Source organism: Gekko japonicus, unplaced genomic scaffold (assembly GCF_001447785.1).
Source record: "Gekko japonicus isolate JY-2015 unplaced genomic scaffold, Gekko_japonicus_V1.1 scaffold1053, whole genome shotgun sequence".
NCBI classification, from domain to species: Eukaryota; Metazoa; Chordata; class Lepidosauria; order Squamata; family Gekkonidae; genus Gekko; species Gekko japonicus.
The window spans coordinates 165519-189189 of NW_015177042.1; the positions used below are offsets into that span (position 1 = coordinate 165519).

Here is a 23671-nt window from a genome sequence, read left to right on the forward strand (position 1 = left end):
TTTTGGCGAGACGGACCGTCGTCACCCCACAGGAGCTCAGGAGCAGCGCCCGTCTTTTGCCGGCGTCAGTGACCTCGTTGTACTCGAGGTGGCATGTCAGCTGGTCGGTCCACGAGTCCCAGAGTTCGGGTTGGGCGGGATCGAAGATCTCCAGGTTCCCACGGTTGGAGGCCATGGCGTAGCGGTAGCGCGGGGCTTAGGTTCCTTGTAGCGGTGCGCGGTGCGGTGCGGCTAGTGCGTGATGCGGGGCGCGGCGTAGCAGGAACGGAAGCTTAGCGTGCGCTGGTGCGAGCCAGGCCAGACTCAGCGGCATCCCATCCTCGTTGCCACTGTATAGCGGTAGCGCGGGGCTTAGGTTCCCTGTAGCGGTGCGCGGTGCGGCTAGTGCGTGATGCGGGGCGCGGCGTAGCAGGAACGGAAGCTTAGCGTGCGCTGGTGCGAGCCAGGCCAGACTCAGCGGCATCCCATCCTCGTTGCCACTGTTATGTAGTGGGTTGCCGCATGGATAAACGACCGACGACGACGTGGTGCATGGCACGCTTTATTTGGTACACAACAAGAACAAGGAACAAAACGGCCGGCAGGCCAACTATGTACATACCTGGGGACACACCCCTGGTCACCATTGGTGGGTTTGAATCTCCCGCTATGGTTCCCATTGGTTCCCCAGTGGAGGGACTAGGAGCCTAGTCCCTATTGTTCTTCCAGAGTCAAGCTCTGGCTGTTCGCTGGCCCCCGGTGGTGGTCAGCATACACTACAATAGGGTTTTATTTTTCCTTGTTTGTCTATCATATTCTCATATGGTCAATTTTATTTCTTTTGCTATTGTCACAGTAGACGTCAACTCGGAAGGTTGGCGGACTTATTCTATTTCTGCATTGAAACCACATTCTTAATAGGCCATCTCTCAAGATATGGTTACCATCTTGTATCTGAATTATTTTTAGTGATTTATTAATTCATAGGTGATTATGTATTCCTTCTTTAATATTGATAGTCTCCAATTTAACATTCCTTCGATTTGAGTTTGTAATCCAGTCTGACACCCAGACTAATGTGGTTGTTTGGCAGTACAACTTAATATTTGGTAGAGCTAAACTTCCTCTTTTTTCTATCCTATAATACTTTTAATCTTATTCTTGGCTTCTTTCCACTCCCTGTAAAATTATTGTTCTCTGCCATTTTTTTAGAATCTTTTCATCTATATGAATTGGTAACATTTGAAACAAAAAAGCCAACTTTGGTAATCTATTCATTTTGACTGCAGAAATTCTTCCAAACCATGAAATTCTCAACCCTTCCCATCTTCATAAATCTTCAATAATATTTGCCCAAACTTTCTGATAGTTTACCATTTTGTCCTGTTACATATATTCCCAGCTATTTTATTGGTTTTTCTGTAACAACACATTCTCTTATTTTTTTCTATCTCTATTTCTTCTGCTTTAGTTGTTGCTAATAACAGTATCTTCTTTTTGTTCAATTTGTGTCTGGTATAAGTTCCAAATTTATTTATTTGTTCAGTTTGTCTATTTCAGGGAAATATTAGGTTTAGTATTGATATAACACCATCATCGGGGGGGGGGGTATTTGTGAATTTCCTGCATTGTGCAGCAGGTTGGATTAGATGACCCTGGAGCCCCCTTCCAACTCTATGATTCTATCTGCATAATTTTTCATTTTCTATTCTTTATCTTTTTTAATTCCAGAAATCCTCATATCTTGTCTAATTTTTAAAGCCAATATTTCCATTTCCAAAATAAATAATAACGGTGATATTGGACAACCTTGTCACATTCCTTTTGCTATTTCAATTTTTTTTTCTGATACAGAGCCGTGTATTAAAATTCTAGCTTGTTGATTTATGTAAATACTTTGCATCCAGTTTAAGAATTCTGTTCCATAGTTCATATTTTGTAGAACTTTCATTAAAAATAAGTGAGATACATTGTCAAAAGGCTTCTCTGCATCTAGGAACATAAATGCCATTTTTTCTCCTTTTCTCCTTGAATATTCAATTGCATTCAATAAATATCTAATATTATCTTTCATATATCTTCTTGGAACAAATCTCGTTTGATCTCCATAAATTAAATCTGGAATGCATTTTCTGAGTCTCTCAGCCATGAGTGTTGTAAAAATTTTACAATTCACATTTAATAATGGGAGTGGTCTGTATGATTGTGGTAATAATGGGTCATTCTCTTCTTTGTGTATTAAAGTTATATTCGCTTTTTGCCAAGTAGGTGGTATGTACTTTCTTGTATATCATTTATTACTCTTTGTAAAGGTATTGCTAATATTTCTTCAAAGCATCTCTCTATGTAATAATTCTCTGTTGGTGGTGGCACGCTGCTGAACATTCCACATGGCACCCATAGCCTGTGGCTCCATGATCTGTCAGTCAGAAGCTGTCCCTATCCACTGGCTGCATTGCCTGAGTCTCGCCTCCAACATTCTAAACAGTTTGCTGTTCCTCTCCCTCCCATAGCCAGTCAGAACACAGAGGTTATTTGCATATGTGGCCTCATAGGCCTTTGCCTCAGAGCACAGAGGTCATATGCATATGTGGCCTCATTGGCCTTTGCCTCTAACATTCTAAACAGTTTGCTGTTGCTGTTCTGAGGTACCCTTAGTGCCTGTTGGGAGAAACCATTGTTGCCAATCTCCATGTGGGGGCTGAAGATCACTCAGAATTACAACTGCTTTCCAGATGGCAGAGATCAGTTCCCCTCGAGAAAATGGTGGACTCTGTGTCCTTATATCTTGCTGAGATGGCCCCTGTATGACAGCCAATGTGACGTAGCAGTCAGGGCTTCAGAGCACGGAAGAGGTTGCAGGTGAGGGGGGGTGGAAAGCTGAAGAGTGAGTGGGAAATAAAGGTAGGTTGATGGTTGGCTGGGAAGGAGATAGGGTTGCCAACTCCAGGTGGGAAATTCCTGGAGATTTGAGGGATGGAGCCTGGAGAGGGTGAGGTTTCAGGAGGGGTGGGACCTCAGGTACAATGCCATAGACTCCACCCTCCAAACCAGCCATTCCCTCATGGGGAAGCATTGGTGCCAATCTCCAGGTGGGGCCTGGAGATCACTCAGAATTACAAGAGCTCTCCAGGAGAGAGGGGAGACAGGATGGAAAGGTGAATTCAGAGAGGCAGATAAAGATAGGTTGATGGTTGGCTGGGAAGGAGATAGGGTTGCCAACTCCAGGTTGGAAAATTCCTGAAGATTTGAGGGATGGAGCCTGGAGAGGGTGGGGTTTGAGGAGGAGTGGGACTTCAGACAGGTACAATGCCATAGACTCCACCCTCCAAACCAGCCAGTCCCTCATGGGGAACCATTGTTTCCAATCTCCAGGTGAGGGCTGGAGATCACTCAAAATTACAACTGTTCTTCAGGTAGCAGAGATCAGTTCCTCTGGAGAAAATGGTGGACTCGGTGTCATACCCTGCTGAGGTTGCCACAGCAAATTGACACTGAGTGTCCAAGGCCGGGGCACTCTCCCAGAGCCTCTTTCTAGAGGCCATTGTATTTATTTCCACAACGAGCCTTATTCCTAGTTTATAATAAATTGCTGTCAGGCTGTCTGGTCCAGGTGCTTTATCCTTCTTGAGTTTTTTAATAACATAGTTGATTTCTTCTATTATCACTTGATTCAAAATTCTTCTATGCTCCAATGTAAATCTTGTAATTGGTACTCCTGATAAATATTTCTCCATTCCTTCCACATCTATAAAGTGTTCTTTATAAAGATTCAATAAAAAATTATTGATTTCTTCAGGTATTTCTTGCTCTGCATAAACTACTTGATTTCCTTTTCTAATCCCAGGTATTCTTCTTTTTTCTCTTTCTTTTCTTAGACAGTGTGCTAGATATCTTCCAGGTTTGTTTGCACATTCAAAATGTCTTTGCTTTAAATATTTTACTTTTTTCTGCATTTCTTCTACTTCTCACAAAGATGATTGATTAATTGTTTTAATTCCTTCAGTTTCTTCTTATTACTAGTAGTTTTATGGTCTTGTTCTATTGTCTTCATTTTATCTATTATTTTATTTATAGAATCTTGTTTCTCTTTTTTTTTTCTTGCAGCTATTGCCAGTAAAGTTCCTCTGATTTTTAGCCTTGCTGGCCTCCCATACTGTTGTCACTGTCGTTTCAGTTGTATTATTAATACTGCAGCATCCCATCAAATCTTTCATCAAATCCCATCAAATGCTAGAAGTGTCAGAGGTAAAATGGGGGAGTTGGAGTGCTTGGTGTTGGAGGGAAAAATAGACATTGTGGGTATTTCAGAAACTTGGTGGGATGAGGAAAATCAGTGGGACACGGTGATTCCCGGTTATATATTATATCGGAAGGATGGGGGGGAAGGGTTGGAGGTGGGGTGGCTCTGTATGTCAGAGAGGGTATAAAGTCTAGAAAGATTGAGAGGCTAAGTGAAGTGGATTCGCTTCTGGAAGTTCTATGGGTTGAAATAGGGGGGCCAAAAGGAAACTTAACACTGGGAGTTTGTTATCGCCCACCAGATCAAAAGATAGAGGAGGATTATAAAATGATGAATGCCTTAAAGATAGCAACTAGACAAAAACACTGTGTAATAATAGGTGATTTTAACTACCCACACATTGATTGGGTCAATATGTGTTCTAGTCGGGAAAAAGAGATTGAGTTTCTAGACACTCTAAATGACTGTGCTATGGAGCAGATGGTCACGGAACCTACCAGGGGAGAGGCGATCCTTGATTTAGTCCTAAGTAACACTCAAGACCTGGTGAGAGATGTAAAAGTGATTGCACCGCTTGGAAACAGTGATCATAATGTTGTTGAGTTCATCATTTGTACAAATAGAGAATTGGCCAAAAAGACTCACACAACCATTTTTAACTTTAAAAGGGGTAATTTCTCTGATATGAGGGGACACGTGGGGAGGAAACTGAAAGGAAAAGTAGAAAGGGTCAAAACAATTGGGGAAGCTTGGGATCTATTTAAAACTACGATCCTAGAAGCTCAAAAAATATATATTCCGCAGGTTAGGAAAGGCACAAACAGGTATAGGAAAAAGCCTGCATGGTTAACAAACAGAGTAATGGAGGCTGTAAAAAGTAAAAAGAATTCCTTTAAGCAGTGGAAAGCTAGTCACAGTGAGGCTGATAAAACGGAACACAGGCTATGGCAAATAAAATGCAAGTCTGAGGTCAGGCAGGCAAAAAGGGAATATGAGGAGCATATAGCAAAAAACGTAAAAACCAACAATAAAACTTTCTTCAAATACATTAGAAACAGGAAACCAGCCAGGGAGGCAGTGGGGCCCTTGGACGACCAAGGGGTAAAAGGAGTATTGAAGGATGATAGGGAAATGGCTGAGAAGCTAAATGCATTTTTTGCCTCCGTCTTCACTGTGGAAGATGAGAAGTGCTTGCCCACTCCAGAACCACTGATTTCAGGAGGGGTGTTGAAAGACCTGAGTCAGATTGAGGTGACGAGAGAGGAGGTCCTAAAACTGATAGACAACTTAAAAACTGAAAAATCACCAGGCCCAGATGGCATACATCCGAGAGTTCTGAAAGAACTCAAATGTGAACTTGTAGATCTCCTGACAAAGATATGTAATCTTTCCTTAAAATCTGCCTCCATTCCTGAGGATTGGAAGGTAGCTAATGTCACTCCCATCTTTAAAAAGGGTTCCAGAGGAGATCCGGGAAATTACAGGCCAGTCAGTCTGACGTCGATACCGGGTAAATTGGTGGAAACCATTATTAAGGAAAGAATTAGTAGGCACATAGATGAACAAAACCTATTGAGGCAGACTCAGCACGGTTTCTGTAAGGGAAGATCTTGTCTCACTAACCTGTTAGTGTTCTTTGAGGGGGTGAACAAACATGTGGACAAGGGGGATCCAATAGATATTATTTACCTTGACTTCCAGAAAGCTTTTGATAAAGTTCCTCATCAAAGGCTCCTAAGTAAGCTCAAAAATCATGGGATAGAAGGACAAGTCCTTTTATGGATCAAAAACTGGCTAGTTCATAGAAAACAGAGAGTGAGTGTAGGTGGGCAATTTTCTCAGTGGAGGGTGGTAAGCAGTGGGGTACCGCAGGGATCAGTACTTGGTCCACTGCTTTTTAACTTGTTCATTAATGATTTGGAGATGGGAGTAAGCAGTGAAGTGGCTAAATTTGCGGATGATACAAAGTTGTTCAGGGTGGTGAAAACCAGTGAGGATTGTGAGGCACTCCAAGGGGATCTGTCAAGGATGGGCGAGTGGGCGTCAACATGGCAAATGGGGTTCAATGTGGCCAAGTGCAAGGTGATGCACATTGGAGCCAAAAATCCTAAATATAAATACACATTGATGGGGTCTGAACTGGCAGAGACTGAGCAAGAGAGAGATCTTGGAGTTGTAGTGGATAACTCACTGAAAATGTCGAGACAGTGTGTGACTGCAATAAAGAAGGCCAATGCTATGCTGGGGATTATTAGGAAGGGTATTGAAAACAGATCAGCCAATATAATAATGCCCCTATATAAATCAATGGTGAGACCTCATTTGGAATACTGTGTGCAGTTCTGGGCACCACACCTTAAAAAGGATATTATAGCTTTGGAAAAAGTGCAGAAAAGGGCAACTCGAATGATAAAAGGGTTGGAACACTTTCCCTATGAGGAAAGGTTAAAGCGCTTAGGGCTCTTTAGCTTGGAGAAAAGACGACTGAGGGGTGACATGATCGAGGTTTATAAGATTATGCATGGGAAAGAGCAGGTAGAGAAAGAGGTACTTTTCTCCCTTTCTCACAATACAAGAACTTGTGGGCACTCCATGAAACTGCAGAGCGGTCGGGTTAGAACGGATAAAAGGAAGTACTTCTTCACCCAAAGAGTGATTAACACATGGAATTCACTGCCACAGGAAGTGGTGGCGGCTACAAGCATGGACAGCTTCAAAAGGGAATTAGATAAGCATATGGAGCAGAAGTCCGTCAGTGGATATTAGCCACAAGGTATAGATAGGGGCTCTGGGGCAAGTGATGCTCTGTCTTCTTGGTGCTTGGGGGGGTCAACAGTGGGAGGGCTTCTAATGTCCTGGCCCCACTGCTGGACCTCCTGATGGCACTGGTATTTCTGGCCACTGTGTGACACAGAGTGTTGGACTGGATGGGCCTTTGGCCTGATCCAACTTTGGCGTCTCTTATGTTCTTATGTTCTTGCATTTTTGTATTACCTCGTTTTGTAACAATAATGTATAATTTAATCTCCATCTTCTTTTCTACTTCCATTTTTCCAGCTTAGTTCTGTTGGATTATGATCCACTAAAATCTTTGGCAGAATCTCTGCTTTCCCAAGTTTTCTAATGAAAGTTTTTGATATCCAGCATGTTTGTTCTTGAATATGATTGTTGTCTGTCGGAAAAATACGTAAAATCTCATCTGGATGAAATGTTCACCATACATCTTCAAGTTCTAGAATTCCCATGTATCTAAATACATTTTGGGTGAGTTTTCCGCAAATATTTTAAGATCTGTCTTTTTATTAGTTTAACACACCGTTCATATCCCTGAAAATTAAAATCTTTCTTTCTTGAAAGTTTAATAATGTTTGATAGAAATGTTCAAAAATCATTTTTGGTATTATTTGGAGCATATATTGATGCCAATGTCCATACTTGTTCTTCTGATAACCTACTCTTCAAAATCAGATATATTCTATTTTGATCTTTTAATTCTTCAACAACTTCCAAGCCTTGGTTATCATATATTACAACACCTTTTTTCTTCGTTTGTGCAGATGATGTATATACTTTGCCTACTCGTTTGCAATTTAATATATGTTCTTGATCTTTTTAAATGTGAGTTTCCTCGATGCATAATATATCTGCTTTTTCTTTTTTTAATTGATTTTTTTAATTGATCATTTAGAAGGGGAGTTTTGTCCACTTAAGTTCATGGTAATTATTTTCAGTTCATTAGTTTCCCCCCCTTTTTTTCTCCGTTTTTTCTGTCACTGAGATACCTTAACACCCCCCAACAACAACTGGTATCCTTTCCACAAATCATAGGGGTACCCTTTAAATTGTAGGGTTAACTTGGTGAGGTCTTGGCTTCTCCCTCCCCAACAAACATGTTTTTGGGGAAGGAGGTTCTGGCTAACGAAATGGCATTTGGTTGAGGACAGTGATGGTCTGGCACTGTCACACTCTAACCTTCCCTTTTATTCCTGCACATCCCCTCCACCCAGGGGACTCGTGCAAATTACCGTCACCTTGGATTTAGTGCTGCTTTCTTAATGTTTTAAGTATTTTAATGTTGTTTTAATTCAATTATATTGTATTTATCTTTGATGTAAGCCACCCTGAGCCCTGCTCACAGGGAAGGGCAGCCGAAAAATCAAATATAATAAATAATAATACATAAAATGAATGAGGAGTGCCTGATTGGTGGCCTGGCTTCTTGCCTGGGTGGAGACTGGACCTCTGCCTTCATTCCAGCAGCAGGTGTAGATGAGACACTTGGGAATTCCAGAGGTTCTCTTTGGAAAAACCCAATAATGAAGAGGCTGAAGGAAACTTCAGAGGTGGACCACACAGGCAGGGGGGAAGCCACTTTTAATGTGTATATTATTTAACATTTCAGTGTACTGCTGAAACCAGCCCCTGAAATGCTTAGAGTGTGGATGGAATTTCAAGTGCAAATCAGACCTCCTTGTGTGGGTGCTAACAGGATCCCTCTCTTTATTTTGACAGAAGGTGATCAGAGGGATAAGGAACTGCATTGCCAATCACTGGAGGAAGTCAGGAATGATGACTTGAGAGGAAACTTCAGAATCAAGGCAGACCCAAGAGGCAGAAAGGAAGCCACACAGTCCAGAAGAGGGATGAACCCATTCCTTGCCGGGGGAGGGGATTTCCGTGAAATAATTCATATAATGGAAGAAATGTACAAGTGCTTGGAGTGTGGGATGAACTCAGATCAAAACCAATATAATATCCATTTACAAATGCACAATGGAAAGAAGACCCATCAATGCCTGGAGTCTGGAAAGAGCTTCCTTTGCAGAGCAGAGCTCCTTAAGCATTAACAACACATGCAGGAGAGAAAGATTACAGCTGTTCAAACTGTAGTGAGAATTTCTTGCAGAAATCAGAGCTTACTAAACAAGAAAGCATTCATTCTGGAGAGAGGCCATTTATCTGCTTGGAGAATGAAATGACATCCTCTGATGGAAGACAGGGAAATCTACATTTCCCAAGGAACGTTATAATGAAGGCGTACAAATGTTGTCACTGTGGAAGGTACTTTAAATACAGATCACAGCTCCTTGTGCACCAAAGAATCCACACAGGGGAGAAACCCTTTGAATGCACAGTGTGTGGAAAGAAATTCAGTCAGAGTAATAATCTTCTACAGCATCAAAGAACTCACACAGGGGAGAAACCTTTTGAATGCTCAGAGTGCGGAAAGAAATTCAGTCTAAGCAACAGTCTTTTACAGCATCAAAGAACTCACACAGGGGAGAAACCTTTTGAGTGCTCAGAGTGTGGAAAGAGATTTAGTCTGAGAGGCAAACTCCTATGGCATCAAAGAACCCACACAGGGGAGAAACCTTTTGAATGCTCAGAGTGTGGAAAGAAATTCAGTCAGAGTTACAATCTTCTACAGCATCAAAGAACCCATACAGATGAGAAACCTTTTGAGTGCTCCGAGTGTGGAAAGAAATTTAGTCAAAGTAACAATCTTCGACAGCATCAAAGGATCCACACAGGGGAGAGACCTTTTGAATGCTCACAGTGCGGAAAGAAATTCAGTCAGAGTAACAATCTTCGGCAGCATCTAAGAATCCACACAGATGAGAAACCTTTTGAGTGCTCTGAGTGCGGAAAGGGATTCAGTAGGAGTTGCGATCTCCTACTGCATCAAAGAACCCACACAGGGGAGAAACCTTTTGAATGCTCAGAGTGTGGAAAGAGATTCAGTCAGAGTGGCCATCTTCAGCGTCATCAAGGAACCCACAGAGGTGAGAAATCTTTTGAATGCTCAGAATGTGGAAAGAAATTTAGTGAGCTTCGCTATCTTCAACAACATCAAAGAACCCACACAAGCAAAAACCATATAACTGCTTAGCTTGTGAAAAGAGCTTTTCTCTTATTTTGCACGTAAAAGACAACCACAGACCACACGGAGAAATGTTTTGAATGTTCAGAATGTGGGATCATCAACATGTTCAGAATGTCAGCATCATCAAGGAACCCACAGAGGTGAGAAACCTTTGAATATTCAGAGTGCCAAAAGAAATTCAGTCAAAATTGTGACTTTCAAAGGGAACCTAAGAACCCACACAAATTAGAAACTTTTTGAATGCTTAGAGTGTGGGAAGAAATACAGTCAGAGTTGTGACCTTCAAAAGCATCTAATAACCCACCGAGGGGAGATACCTTTTGAATGCTCCAAGTGTGGAAAGAGATTCAGTCAGAGTGGCAGTCTTCAACAGCATTAGAAAATTTACACAGGGGAGAAACCTACTTAATGCTCAGAGTCTGGAAAGGCCTTCAACTGGAGCATCAGTTTTCAATAGCATCTAAGAACCCACACCAATGAAAAATCTTCTGAATGAACAGAATGTGAAAAGAAATCCATTCAGAGGTGTGATCTTCAAAAGCATCTACGAACTCACAAAGGGGAGAATGCTTTTGAATGCTCAGAGTGTGGGAAGAGATTCAGTTAGCCTGGCCATCTTATACAGCATCAAAGAACACACACAAGTAGAAACCATATAACTGCTTAGCTGGTGAAAAGACCTTTTCTCTTATTTTACATGTAAAAGACAGAAAACAGACCATAGAAAGCGTTGAAACCATGTAAAGTCTTGTAAAGTGCTTGCATCTGCCCAGAATCCTGACATTACTTTGGAAGAAATGATAGAAATATTTGGACCAAGGACAGAGCTCAAATAGATCTCACAGGGATCTCACAAGGATGTGTTCTGAGGTTGGAAGGAGATTCAAGACCAGCCCATATTTCCTTAACCTCATAAATACTCACTGTGTAGCAAGCTGAGTTGGGAGCTGTATGTGACCACTAGTGGTATTCTGTTGTTGTTTCTTTTGGGCCTGTCTTGCCATAGGTTTTTTCTGGGTACTGACAATGAACCAATCTATGCAAGAAATACATTTTCTGGACATTACTGTAAAAGTACACAATGGATGCATAGACACCACCTTATACCAGAAACCTACTGAACTACAAATATACCTACGTGCCTCCAGCTACCAACTGAAACATACCAAACGATCCATTGTATATAGCCAGGCTCTATGCTACAACCACATCTGCTCCAACCCTACAGACAGAGATTCTCACCTGAGGGATTTGCAAGAAACCTTTTTGGAACTAAAGTATCCACTGGATGAAGTCAGGAAACAGATCAACAAAGCCAGAATAGTACCCAGAGAAAATATTGCAAGACAAACCTAAAAGAGACAATAACAGAACACCACTAGTGGTCACATACAGCTCTCAGCTCAAAACAGTTCAACGCATCATCAGTGACTTACAACTCTACTGGATGACAGTCCTCTTTCACAAGTATTGGGGGGCAGACCTTTTCTTGTGCACAGACAGCCCGCCTATCTCAACTCCTCACCCACAATAATGCAGCATCCAGTTTGAACATGGACACTGGTACCAGAGCTTGCAATAAACCCAGATGCCAGCTGTGCTGCCACATACATCCAGACAACACAATCACCGGACCTAACTGTCAATTACACCATCTCAGGCTCATTTACTTGCTCATCTTCTAACATTGCATATGCTATTAAATGCCAACAATTCCCTTTAGTTCTCTACATAGGGCAAACAGGGACTTGCATACCTGTGAGACCACCTCTCCCTCTATGAGCCCCGAAGGGCTTTACGATCTGCCAACCAACATCTTCTGGTGGTCCTTGGCCCCAGGGACATCCGTCTTACCTCAACTATGGCCAAAGCTTTTTTAGCCCTGGCCCTTACCTGGTGGAATGAGCTTCCACATGAGATCAGGGCCCTGCGGGACCTTTTACAGTTCCGCAGGGCCTGCAAGATGGAGCACTTCTGCCAGGCTTTAATTAGGGCAGTGGATGACCCTCCCTCTCTACTGGGCCTCCCCTCAGTGGGTCAGAACTGTATTACCATGAGAGATATGGCATCTGTGAGGCTTAACTATAATCTGTACCGGATGAATGTTGCTGTATTTTATTGGTGTTTTGTTTTAATTTTGTATACTGTATATATTTTATTATAGCTGATTTAACCCACCCTGAGCCTGCTATGCGGGGAGGGCAGGACATAAATCCAATAAAATTAATAAAAAATAAATATTAGAGCAGTAATCGCAAGGTGATTGTAGCCCTTATAATCGCAAGGTGATTATAGCCACTTATAATCGCAAGGTGATTATAATCGCAAGGTGATTATAGCCCACTTTGTTGGTATGTGTTTCCCTGTATTAGAATTTATTTCTAGTAACAAATTGTTATTTTATTGTTCTTACCTGACTGATGTATTATTGTGAAATCCTTTATCGCTGTTCCTTTTGGAAGCTTATTTATGCCATCTGTCAGATTAATTAAGCCTATCAAATAGCACTGTTTAGACTTGGTAAACCATCTTTATGTACTAATGTCATTAGTGTCTACTGTACTTGTTTAACTATGCTTTCCTATCTCTGGTTTGTTATTATTATTAATGTTGTAGTGTTTAATTCTTCATTATACTATTGTGTTTGGAAACTGCTAAGAATTTGACAATAAAGCTTATATGCTTTTTAAAAAACCCTTTGTTCTACTGCTTCAGATCAACACAGCTGCTCATTTTGATCTGTCTTTTTGCAAAATCCAGTTGCAGTAAATTTATTGAAAGCGAACTCTGAAGCATGGATTGGATTATTTCCTGAACTCTGCCAACATTCCAGAGTCCAGCCTGTTTGGGGATCAAGCCTAAGTCCAGCCCTTAAATAATTCTGAATGTCTACTAAACATGTCAGGATAGAGACATGCCCACCCAAGGGCTGCTGGAATGAAGAGGAGCTGGAGGAGACAACAGACTCTGCCAAATGCACAAGGTTGCCAACTAATGTTCCCTCTAAGCTGTGGAGTCTTGTGAGCAAAAGGTCTACTTTGTGAGCTACCAGCATGAAAGTTGTGAGCAAGTGATTTGGCTGCTGCATCAATTAGTTTGCTCTGGAGCCATCCTTCCTGAGCTATGACAAAACTGTGTGAGCTGGAGGCTAAAAAACTGTGAGCTAGCTCACACTAACTCAGCTTGGAGGGAACACTGTTGCCAACTCTGGGCTAGGGAAATTCCTGGAAATTGGAGGCTGAAGAGGGCAGGGTATAATGGCATAGAGTCCACCCTCCAAAGCAGCCATTTTCTGAACAGAAACTTACCTCTGTAGTCTGGAAATCCGTTGTAATTCTAGATGATCTGCAGACTCTTCCTGGACAGTGTCATCCCTACATCAGGGAGATGGTAGATGGGGGGTGGGGGATGGACCAGCCAAAATGCTTGGCATCCTGGCCATCCAATCAGCATGAAGAAGTCATCCCATTTGACCCCATCTGGGACTCCTTTCTGGGCCTCCTAACCACCAAAAGGTGAGCTTTGTGTTCTTGCTGGCATCCCCCTCAGCAAGACCTCAACCCCACCCCTCCTGCGATTGTTGTGTCCGTGTGTTTCTCCCTGTTGAATTGCCCAGGGGTCTGTACCTCTCTCGCCTGGCAAAAGGATGCTGTTCCTCCCACCCAAGCCTCAGTGCAGGAGGGAGAAGTTGGCATTGTGTTGTGGCTGCTTTTGCCAAGTGAGCTCTGGAGGGATGGGGTGGGGTGATGTAGTTGGAACAGCCGTGTTCCTTCCCTGTGCATCCACTTTGCAAAACACCGGTGCGGTCGGGTATTCAAACCCACATCTGTGGCACTCCCCGGTTTGTTTATTCCAGAGGTCCAGTCGCTCACTCCATGAGCCTCACAGTAATGGATGCCCATGTGCCATTTTTGTTACTCCTGGCCTTGTGTATGTGGGAGGCAGAAGGCTGAGACCAGGGGGTGTGGCCACATCAGCATGATCTGTCCCTCTCTGCCTGTCAGAGGGGAGTCAACTCATGCTGTGATTGGTGGGCATTGGTGATGTTTCCATGATCTTCCTTGACATTGCTAGGTTCTCTGCATCTTGGCCCCACACTGGAAATGCATCTGGGTCTCAGGATGAGGCTGCCGGTAATTCCAATGCGGGCTGCGGTTAATTCCAATACCCTTCCCCCGTGCCACTTTTTTAACTCATCCAACCGAAAAAAGGCCTGCTTTTTGTGTGTTCATTTGCAGATTAAAAAGACCAGCCACAGAATGTCAGATTCATACATTTAACCTTTCTTTGTATTGAAAGACATTATCGGGGGGGCCTCCAATAAATTCTGCTTACATAGCAGCACAAAACTGGTGCCTAACAGGATTGTCAACCTCCAGGGAATGAGGTGTGTCTTTGGGGCTCAGCCAACTTCTGGGAAGGCAGAGCCGCCATTTCCCAAGCTGCTAGTCCTCAGCGAGGCTAGAAGGAGCTGCCCATTGGTGTAAATTATTCGGGACTGTGGTCCATACTAATGTGTATAGCTTGCTGAAACTAGGATCCTACTATGTAATTTTTGCATCACTTAAAGTGTCATATCAAGACTTATGCTTTACATAGGCCTATATGGTCACCTGGATCCATGCCATGATAACTTTGAGGCTAGACTACTGCAATGCACTCTACATAGATCTCCCCTCAAAGTCAACTCATAGGCTCCAGTTGATGCAGAATCCTGCACCTTGGTTGTTACTGAGAGCTAGTAGGAACATGCATATTACTCCCAGGTTACGTTCCCTCCATTAGTTGTTTATGAGTTACTGGGCTCAATTTAAGGTACTATCACATACAAAACCCTTCATGGGCTGGGTCCTTCTTATCTCCGGGACCGTTTCTCCCTCCATGACCCGCTACAGCAGCTTCACTCACCCAAACAGGGCCTTCTGAAGGTGCCACCAAGCGAGTGGGCCAAATTGACCCCTTCCTGTACCCGTGTATTCCTTGTTGTGGCCCCCTCCTTATGGAATGGCTCGAGGTCAGGAAGGCTCTCGCCCTCCTGGCTTTCCACAAACAATGTAAAATGGAACTGTTCAGGAGGGCTTTGTCTGTATCATAATAGATTGCAAAATACACTTTATTTCTACTGATACAGTCCGACATTCTGCAGTCTTCATGTCATGTCATATGACAGCTCCGTTCCAAATCCCTGCCATTCTTACTCCTATTGGATTGGACCAGGGGGTGTAGAGAAAAGAGCTAACACCCAGGCAGCCACTCTGGAACAAATGCAGCTCAGTAGGGCTGCTCTAGAGTAACTCTGTATCTATGGGGGGGGGGGTGCATCACAAATGGCTGAGAAGCAGGTCCCCGCTTCCCTTCTGACTGATCCAAGGAAAGGCCCTCAGCAAAAAGAGCATTCAACCATCACTCCTGATGCCCATTTTGATCCTTCAGCCCTCTCAGGTTCTCAAAAATTTGCTTTGAGAATTTGGGTTGCTGGCTGGTCACATAGCCTGATTTAGGAAAGCCTCTTTCCTCAAAGGAAAGAAGCTCAAGGGCATGACTGAGGGACCTGCTAATTTTGTGGCAGGTGTGTGATGGGCCCAACCATTGACAAACTGCATAATTAGAATTTACCTTTTAGGAGATATTATGTAGGATGGGTTTGTCAGGCTGTTAGACATTGTTTAAAACTCTGCCACCTGAATCAGTCAGGCTGGCCTGCAGCAGGAGAGAGAAGGCCCAGAGCCTGCCAGGGATGCCAGCCTCCAGGTGGGACCTGGGGAATCCCCTGGAATTATTGCTCATCTCCAGACTACAGAGATCAGTTCCCTCTAGAGAAAATGGATGCTGTGGAAGGTGTCCTTCCCAGGCTGCAAACCCCAAATCTCCAGAAGTTTCCCAACCTGGATCTGGAAACCCTATCCCCCCCCATCCCTCACTGGTAGGTGGGGGGGACACCTGGCAATCCTAGGAACTGCTGATTTCTTGGCAGGCCCAAGAGAGAGAGCTGAAGCATCAAAGAGCAGAAGAGCCTCTAAAGAAGACAGAGGGGAAGACACAAGTGCAGCACTTGCGCAAGTGAACATTATGGCCCATAATTTATGGACTTGCTGTTGTCTTTGCGTTACCTGGCACCGTATATTAGGCGCTGAGGTTGTAAAGTTGTTGGGCTTCTGAGAAATGTTTGTTACCTTGAAACCTATAATACCCTGAATGTTTTTGAAGCAATATCAATTGCTTGTCAAGCCACAAGAGTGCGCCACTGATTAAAAATAAGGACATAGGAGACGCCAATGTTGGATCAGGCCAATGATCGATCAAGTCCAACACTCTGTCACACAGTGGCATCAAGAGGTCCAGCAGTGCCACCACCCCCTATAGATGGATAGGGGGTGGTGGCAGTGCCCCCCCTCTAAGCACTAAGAATACAGAGTATCACTTGCCCCAGACTGAGAGTCCGTATCTATACCTTGTGGCTAATAGCCACTGATGGACCTCTGTTCCATATGTTTATCCAATTCCCTCTTGAAGCCGTCCATGTTTGTAGCCGCCACCACCACCTCTTGTGGCAGTGAATTCCATGTGTTAATCACTCTTTGGGTGAAGAAGTACTTACTTTTATCCGTTCTAACCCGACTGCTCAACAATTTAATTGACTGCCCACAAGTTATTGAATTGATCTGAATCCCCAACCCCCCATTCTCCAGTTGGAAAAGATAACTTAGGAGAGGGGTCTATGTAGCCAGAGTTGTACTGGGTTACATGAGCATGTATAGGAATAATGCCCTGTGTGAATTCCTTATTTTCCCTGGGTCAGTGGCTCAGGATGACAGCACTCAAGGAAAAGGGGCTTAAGAACATGACCGGAGCCCTGCTGGACCAGGCCAAAGGCCCATCTAGTCTAGCATTCTTGTTCACATAAGGGCTACCTGCTGTCTCTAGGACGCTGAGAAACAGGATGATTGCATCAGCATCCTCTTTCCTGTGCTCCCCAGCAACTGATACAAAGTGTCTCTGGTTCTGGGAGGGGATCAGGTACCCATCATGACTAGCAGGTGCCTGTCATGAATTTGTCCGTTCCCCTTTTAATTATTTATTATTTATTATTGGCAGCCATCACGACTTCCTGTGGCAGTGAGTTCCACAGTTTAACTGTGCTCTGTGAAGAGGTACTTTAGTCTGTCCTGAATCTCCCACCCTTCACCCATGAGAAGAGAAGAAGAAGAGATTGGATTTATACCCTGCCCTTCAGTTGGAGTCTCAGAGCGGCTTACAAACTCCTTTCCCTTCCCCTCCCCACAACAGACACCCTGTGAGGTGGGTGGGGCTGAGAGAACTCTGACACAAACTGCTCTTTTTCAAGGACAATGAGTGGATGACACCCCCCCCTGGGTTCAAGTATTATAGGAGAGCGAGAAAAGGGTCTCCCTGTCCACTCCGCACACCCTGTATTATTTTGTAGGCTTCTATCATATCTCCAGGAGCTGCGGTGGCTCAAGTGGTTAAGACGCTGAACTGCAGGCTGTGGAAGGTCGGTAGTTCAGCAGTTCGAGACCCGAGTGTGCCGCATGACGGAGTGAGCTCCCGTCTCTAGTTCCAGCTCCTGCCAACCTAGCAGTTCGAAAGCAAGAAATTGCAAGTAGATAAATAGGTACCACTTCGGTGGGAAGGTAACAAACAGTGTTCTGTGCGCCTTGGTGTTTAGTCATGCCGGCCACATGACCACGGAAACGTCTTCGGACAGCGCTGGCTCTTCAGTTTTGAAACGGAGATGAGCACCGCAACCCTGGCTTTCGAGCAAGGGAACCTTTACCTTTATCATATCTCCACTTACTTGCCTTTTTTCTAAACTAAAGAGCCCTAAGGGTTTTAATTGATCTTCATGGGGCAGCTGTTCTAGCCCCTGGATCATCTTGGTCACTCTTTTCTGAACCTTTTCAACAATATCCTTTTTTTAGCTGTAGTAACCAGAACTGTACAAAATATCCCAAGTGTGGTCTCTCCGTAGATTTGTATAGCATCAGTTTTCTTCCCACATTTTGTGCTAATGTTGTGGACCCCCCTCTTGAGGAATGGCATGCCCGAGGTCAGGAAGGCTCTCGCCTTTAGGGAAGGGGCTGTGGTAGAGCATCTGCTCGGTATGCGGAAGGTCCCAGGTTCCATCTCTGGCTTCTCCAGTCAAAGGATCTGGCAGTAAGCGATGTGAAAGACCTCCGTCTGGGACCGTGGAGAGCCGCTGCTCGACTGAGTAGACAGTACTGATTCAGTATAAGGCAGCTTCATGTGTTCATCCTCCTGGTTTCCCCCAAACTGTACAAAGCTGAATTTATTTAAATCTTGGATTTATAACCAAGGTGGGTGGGTAACAACAATAATTTAGGTTAAAAACCTTTACAAGCATTTAAGACAACTCTAAAATTTACAATAATCAATATCAGTATTCAGGGAATAGGGCTGCACTGTAACAATGGGGCTTATAGAGAGAACAGGGGTGGAGGACTGGGGACTGTACCACTGTGTCATCTATCACGTTATCAGGGCTCTTTTTGTAGAAAAAGCCCAGCAGGAACTCATTAGCATAACTGGTCACACCCAACAGCAAACCTCATTAGCCTATTAGGCCACACCCCTGACAGCACAGCTCATTAGCACATTAGGCCACACCCCCATGTTACCAGAAGTGTGGTCATCCAGCCACACCCACCTTTCCCTTCTTATTCTGTTTACCTTGTTTGTTGTCAAAACCCAGGGCTTTTTTTGTAGCAGGAACTCCTTTGCATGTTAGGCCACACACCCCTAATGTAGCCCATCCTAATGAGTTTCTGCTATTGGGTGTGGCCTATTATGCTAATGAGTTCCTGCTGGGCGTGGCCAACTCAGGAGCCAGCCGGAATGCGTTCCTGCCCAAAAATAGCCCTGACGTTGATACTTATGTTGTGCTTCACCTCCAGATGGTTTTCCAGATCTCTACAAGCCAAATGCCCAGTGCCATTGTCTTTTGGGTGTCCCACTCTGCGGATTGTCCTGATGTATTCTATGCAATCCACCTTGAGTCCCATTGAGAAAGGCAGTTTGCAGATAACGTAAATAAATAAATTCTCTATTCCTGTCCTCTGTCATTCTCACTTGGATTTGAGGCAGATTACACAAAGTGAGTCAATACAATCAACAAGATGGGCCATTTAATAAACAACACAATAAGATTAGCTTTGTAGAACCAATCACAAATCTAAAAGCAGAGCTGAAGCAAAGCATAAGTCCTCACACGACACAGTAAGTGATACAAAAATTACATCATAGGATCCTAGTTCCACTAAGCTAACACAGTAGCATAGACCACAATCCCTAATAACTTTGGGAGTCATTTTGTAACTTTGGGAATCATTTCGTACGGTGGAAGTCTCTTGTTTGGGTAGAAAAGCTCTCTTGAATCTATCAGTTTTGCAAAGCTTCCTGACCTCCTCAGGCAGGCCACTCCAGAAGGTGGGGGCCACAACAGGTGTATGGGCGGTTGTTGATCTTGCCCATTTTCAGGTTGGGACCTGCAGAAGGCCTCACTCAGATGAGTGAAGCTGTTGTGGTGTCACATGGGGGAGAGGCAGTGTGGCAAACAGGAGGGTTTAAGGCCATGAAGGGCTTTCTGTGTAAGAGCCAATACTTTAAATGGAGCCAGTAACTGTTGGGCAGCCAGCGGAGTGACTGTAGAACGGGAATCATATGCATGTTCCATCTAGCTCCCATAATAGCTGCCCTGCAGCGTTCTGCCCCAACTGGAATTTCTGAATTTGATTTTGAGGGAAATGCAACAAACCTCAGAATAAAAATTCTTAAAGGTGCCAGTGGACTCAAACGTTGTCCTGCTGCTTCAGAGCAGCACGGACGCAAGAGAAGGAAGCACAAAAAGAGGAGGCTGTATGAGGTCTTTCATGAAAGGGAAATATGAAATGGTGGGGGAGGGAGAAATGAGAGATGCATCCCACAAGTCATAAGAACATAAGTGTTGGATCAGGCCAAAGGCCCATCCAGTCCAACACTCTGTCACACAGTGGCCAAAAAATACCAGGTGCCATCTGGAAGTCCACCAGTGGGGCCAGGACATTAGAAGCCCTCCCACTGTTGGCCCCCCCAAGCACCAAGAAGACAGAGCATCACTTGCCCCAGAGCCCCTATCTATACCTTGTGGCTAATAGCCACTGATGGACCTCTGCTCCATATGCCTATCTAATTCCCTTTTGAAGCCGTCCATGCTTGTAGCACCCACCACTTCCTGTGGCAGTGAATTCCATGTGTTAATCACTCTTTGGGTGAAGAAGTACTTCCTTTTATCCGTTCTAACCCGACCGCTCTGCAGTTTCATGGAGTGCCCACGAGTTCTTGTATTGTGAGAAAGGGAGAAAAGTACCTCTTTCTCTACCTGCTCTTTCCCATGCATAATCTTATAAACCTCAATCATGTCACCCCTCAGTCATCATTTCTCCAAGCTAAAGAGCCCTAAGCGCTTTAACCTTTCCTCATAGGGAAAGTGTTCCAACCCTTTTATCATTCGAGTTGCCCTTTTCTGCACTTTTTCCAAAGCTATAATATCCTTTTTAAGGTGTGGTGCCCAGAACTGCACACAGTATTCCAAATGAGGTCTCACCATTGATTTATATAGGGGCATTATTATATTGGCTGATCTGTTTTCAATACCCTTCCTAATAATCCCCAGCATAGCATTGGCCTTCTTTATTGCAGTCACACACTGTCTCGACATTTTCAGTGAGTTATCCACTACAACTCCAAGATCTCTCTCTTGATCAGTCTCTGCCAGTTCAGACCCCATCAACGTGTATTTATATTTAGGATTTTTGGCTCCAATGTGCATCACCTTGCACTTGGCCACATTGAACCCCATTTGCCATGTTGACGCCCACTCGCCCATCCTTGACAGATCCCCTTGGAGTGCCTCACAATCCTCACTGGTTTTCACCACCCTGAACAACTTTGTATCATCCGCAAATTTAGCCACTTCACTGCTTACTCCCATCTCCAAATCATTAATGAACAAGTTAAAAAGCAGTGGACCAAGTACTGATCCCTGCGGTACCCCACTGCTTACCACCCTCCACTGAGAAAATTGCCCACCTACACTCACTCTCTGTTTTCTATGAACTAGCCAGTTTTTGATCCATAAAAGGACTTGTCCTTCTATCCCATGATTTTTGAGCTTACTTAGGAGCCTTTGATGAGGAACTTTATCAAAAGCTTTCTGGAAGTCAAGGTAAATAATATCTATTGGATCCCCCTTGTCCACATGTTTGTCCACCCCCTCAAAGAACACTAACAGGTTAGTGAGACAAGATCTTCCTCAATAGGTTTTGTTCATCTATGTGCCTACTAATTCTTTCCTTAATAATGGTTTCCACCAATTTACCCGGTATCGACATCAGACTGTCTGGCCTGTAATGTCCTTGCTGGTTACTAATAGTAAATAAATAAATATGGAAGTCCTGAGATTTCCGCACCTATCAAACACATCTCTTCGAAGAAGCCCCCCTTCCCAATTTAATTCTTGCAACTATCTTGCAAATTCTATTAGTCTGGAAAGCTTTAAAGTTATTGTTAGTCCTAGCATTTAGTTTTAAAATGTTATCAAGCTTGCTCTGTTTGGAAGATGGCTAGGAGTTGTCCCCAAAAGGACAGCCACTTTTCCTAGGTGTTACCAAATAAGACTGATTAATACGCAGGCTAATAAATTCAATGAGTTAATAACTGGGTAGATAGGGTATTAGCTGTGAGTGTGACTCATAAATAACCAGTGCTACCGGACAGCAGAACAGAGATAGAGGAAACAAGCCAGGAACAAACCAAGCCAAAAACAAAACGGAGGTAAACAAGACTTTCTCTTTTTCCTGGTAAACCCACTCCCAGAAGGGGGGGGGGGTAGGATGATGTGAAATAGAATAAAAATAGAATATAAATAGGGATTAAAAGAGGTAAACCAGCATCTTTGTGTGACTCCCCCCTCAACAAGACAAGGGAGCTGTAAGGTAAAGGTAAAGGTTCCCTTGCTCGAAAGCCAGTTGAGTCCGACTCTAGGGGTTAGGTGTTCATCTCCATTTCAAAGCCGAAGAGCCAGCGCTGTCCGAAGACGTTTCCGTGGTCATGTGGCTGGCATGACTAAACACCAAGGCGCACAGAACGCTGTCACCTTCCCACCGAAGTGGTACCTATTTATCTACTTGCAATTTCTTGCTTTCAAACTGCTAGGTTGGCAGGAGCTGGAACTAGAGATGGGAGCTCACTCCGTCATGCGGCACCCTGGGTCTTGAACTGCTGAACTACTGACCTTCCACAGCCTGCAGTTCGGCGTCTTAACCACTTGAGCCACCGCAGTTCCAAGGGAGCTGTAGCCAAGGCTAAAAAGACACAAATAAGATTTTAAAAAATTCAAACAGAGAACAGCAGAGAAGCAAAGTGAAGAAAATTTAACCTCCCCAATAGGACCTTAAGAGAGAAATAATAGAAATAAAGAAAAACAGAAGCTCCAACAGCAATGCACTGCTTTGAGTCTGCTGTCTCACGCCAAAAACCGGAACTCTCCCTAGTATTGGAATGAAAGCTAAAATCCTTTAAGATTCACTATAATCAATTAACTGAATGAAAATGAATAGAAATAGAATAAAAATGGGGGGGGGATGGGAAAACAGAAATGAAATATAAATAGGGATTAAAAGAGGTAAACCAGCAAGGGAAGGGAAACAGGAAAAGGGAACTGTTGCTGCCAAGGCTAAAAAGACACAGATAAGATAAAAACTTCAAAACCTCAGTAAATATAAAGATAAAACAGGGAACAGCAGAGAAACAAAGCAAAGAAAGAAAGTTTAACCTCCCCCCAGGAGCTTAAAGGGGAAAAGGATAAGAATAAAATAAAACAGAAGCTCCAAAAGCTGAGCACAGCCTTGAGCGTTTGCTCTCTCACACTGGAAACTGGAACACAACCTACCTGGTGGCCAAAAATATTTTTCCTTTAGTAAATAATGTATTATCCTTTTAGTCATTGCTCAAGATCAACAGGATCTTGATTACAGGAGCTCTGAAAAGGAAGGTAAGTAAGTAAGGTAGGTCTCTTACCCTTTAGCCCACCAAATTTTCAGGCTATCCAAAGACCTTCCAGGCCTACTATGGATTTGAACCATGATCCACCAAATCGCAACCCAACACTCTGGCTCTTGAACTTAACTGACCTACATCATGAGTGAGGACAAACTGGGCCGGGTTCATTCATGAAGATCAGTCATGGCCCAAGGTGAGAGCCTCAAGTGTCTCCAAGAGGATTTTTTTCAGAACTTTATACACAAATTGAAAAAGACATGCCACACCAATCTTTGACATATTTAATGAAGCCCAACTCATAAAAACCTCCACAAAGCACTGAAAACACAAAGTCTGATTTACCTGATACTATGACCCTTCCTTAGCTGAGCTTTATTTTCTCTGATTCACAAAGAATTACTTAATCTAGGGTTGCCAACTGCCTGGAGGAAAAAAGTGTGATCTCCCTTTAACACCATGTGGGTTGGTGGGATGTATTTGAGGGCTTC

At 43.7% G+C, this 23671-nt stretch overlaps 1 pseudogene; it reads right to left on the reverse strand.

Moving 5' to 3' along the window:
- The window catches only part of LOC107124586, a 175474-nt pseudogene that overhangs the window by 37392 nt on the left and 114411 nt on the right, over positions 1-23671 (reverse strand).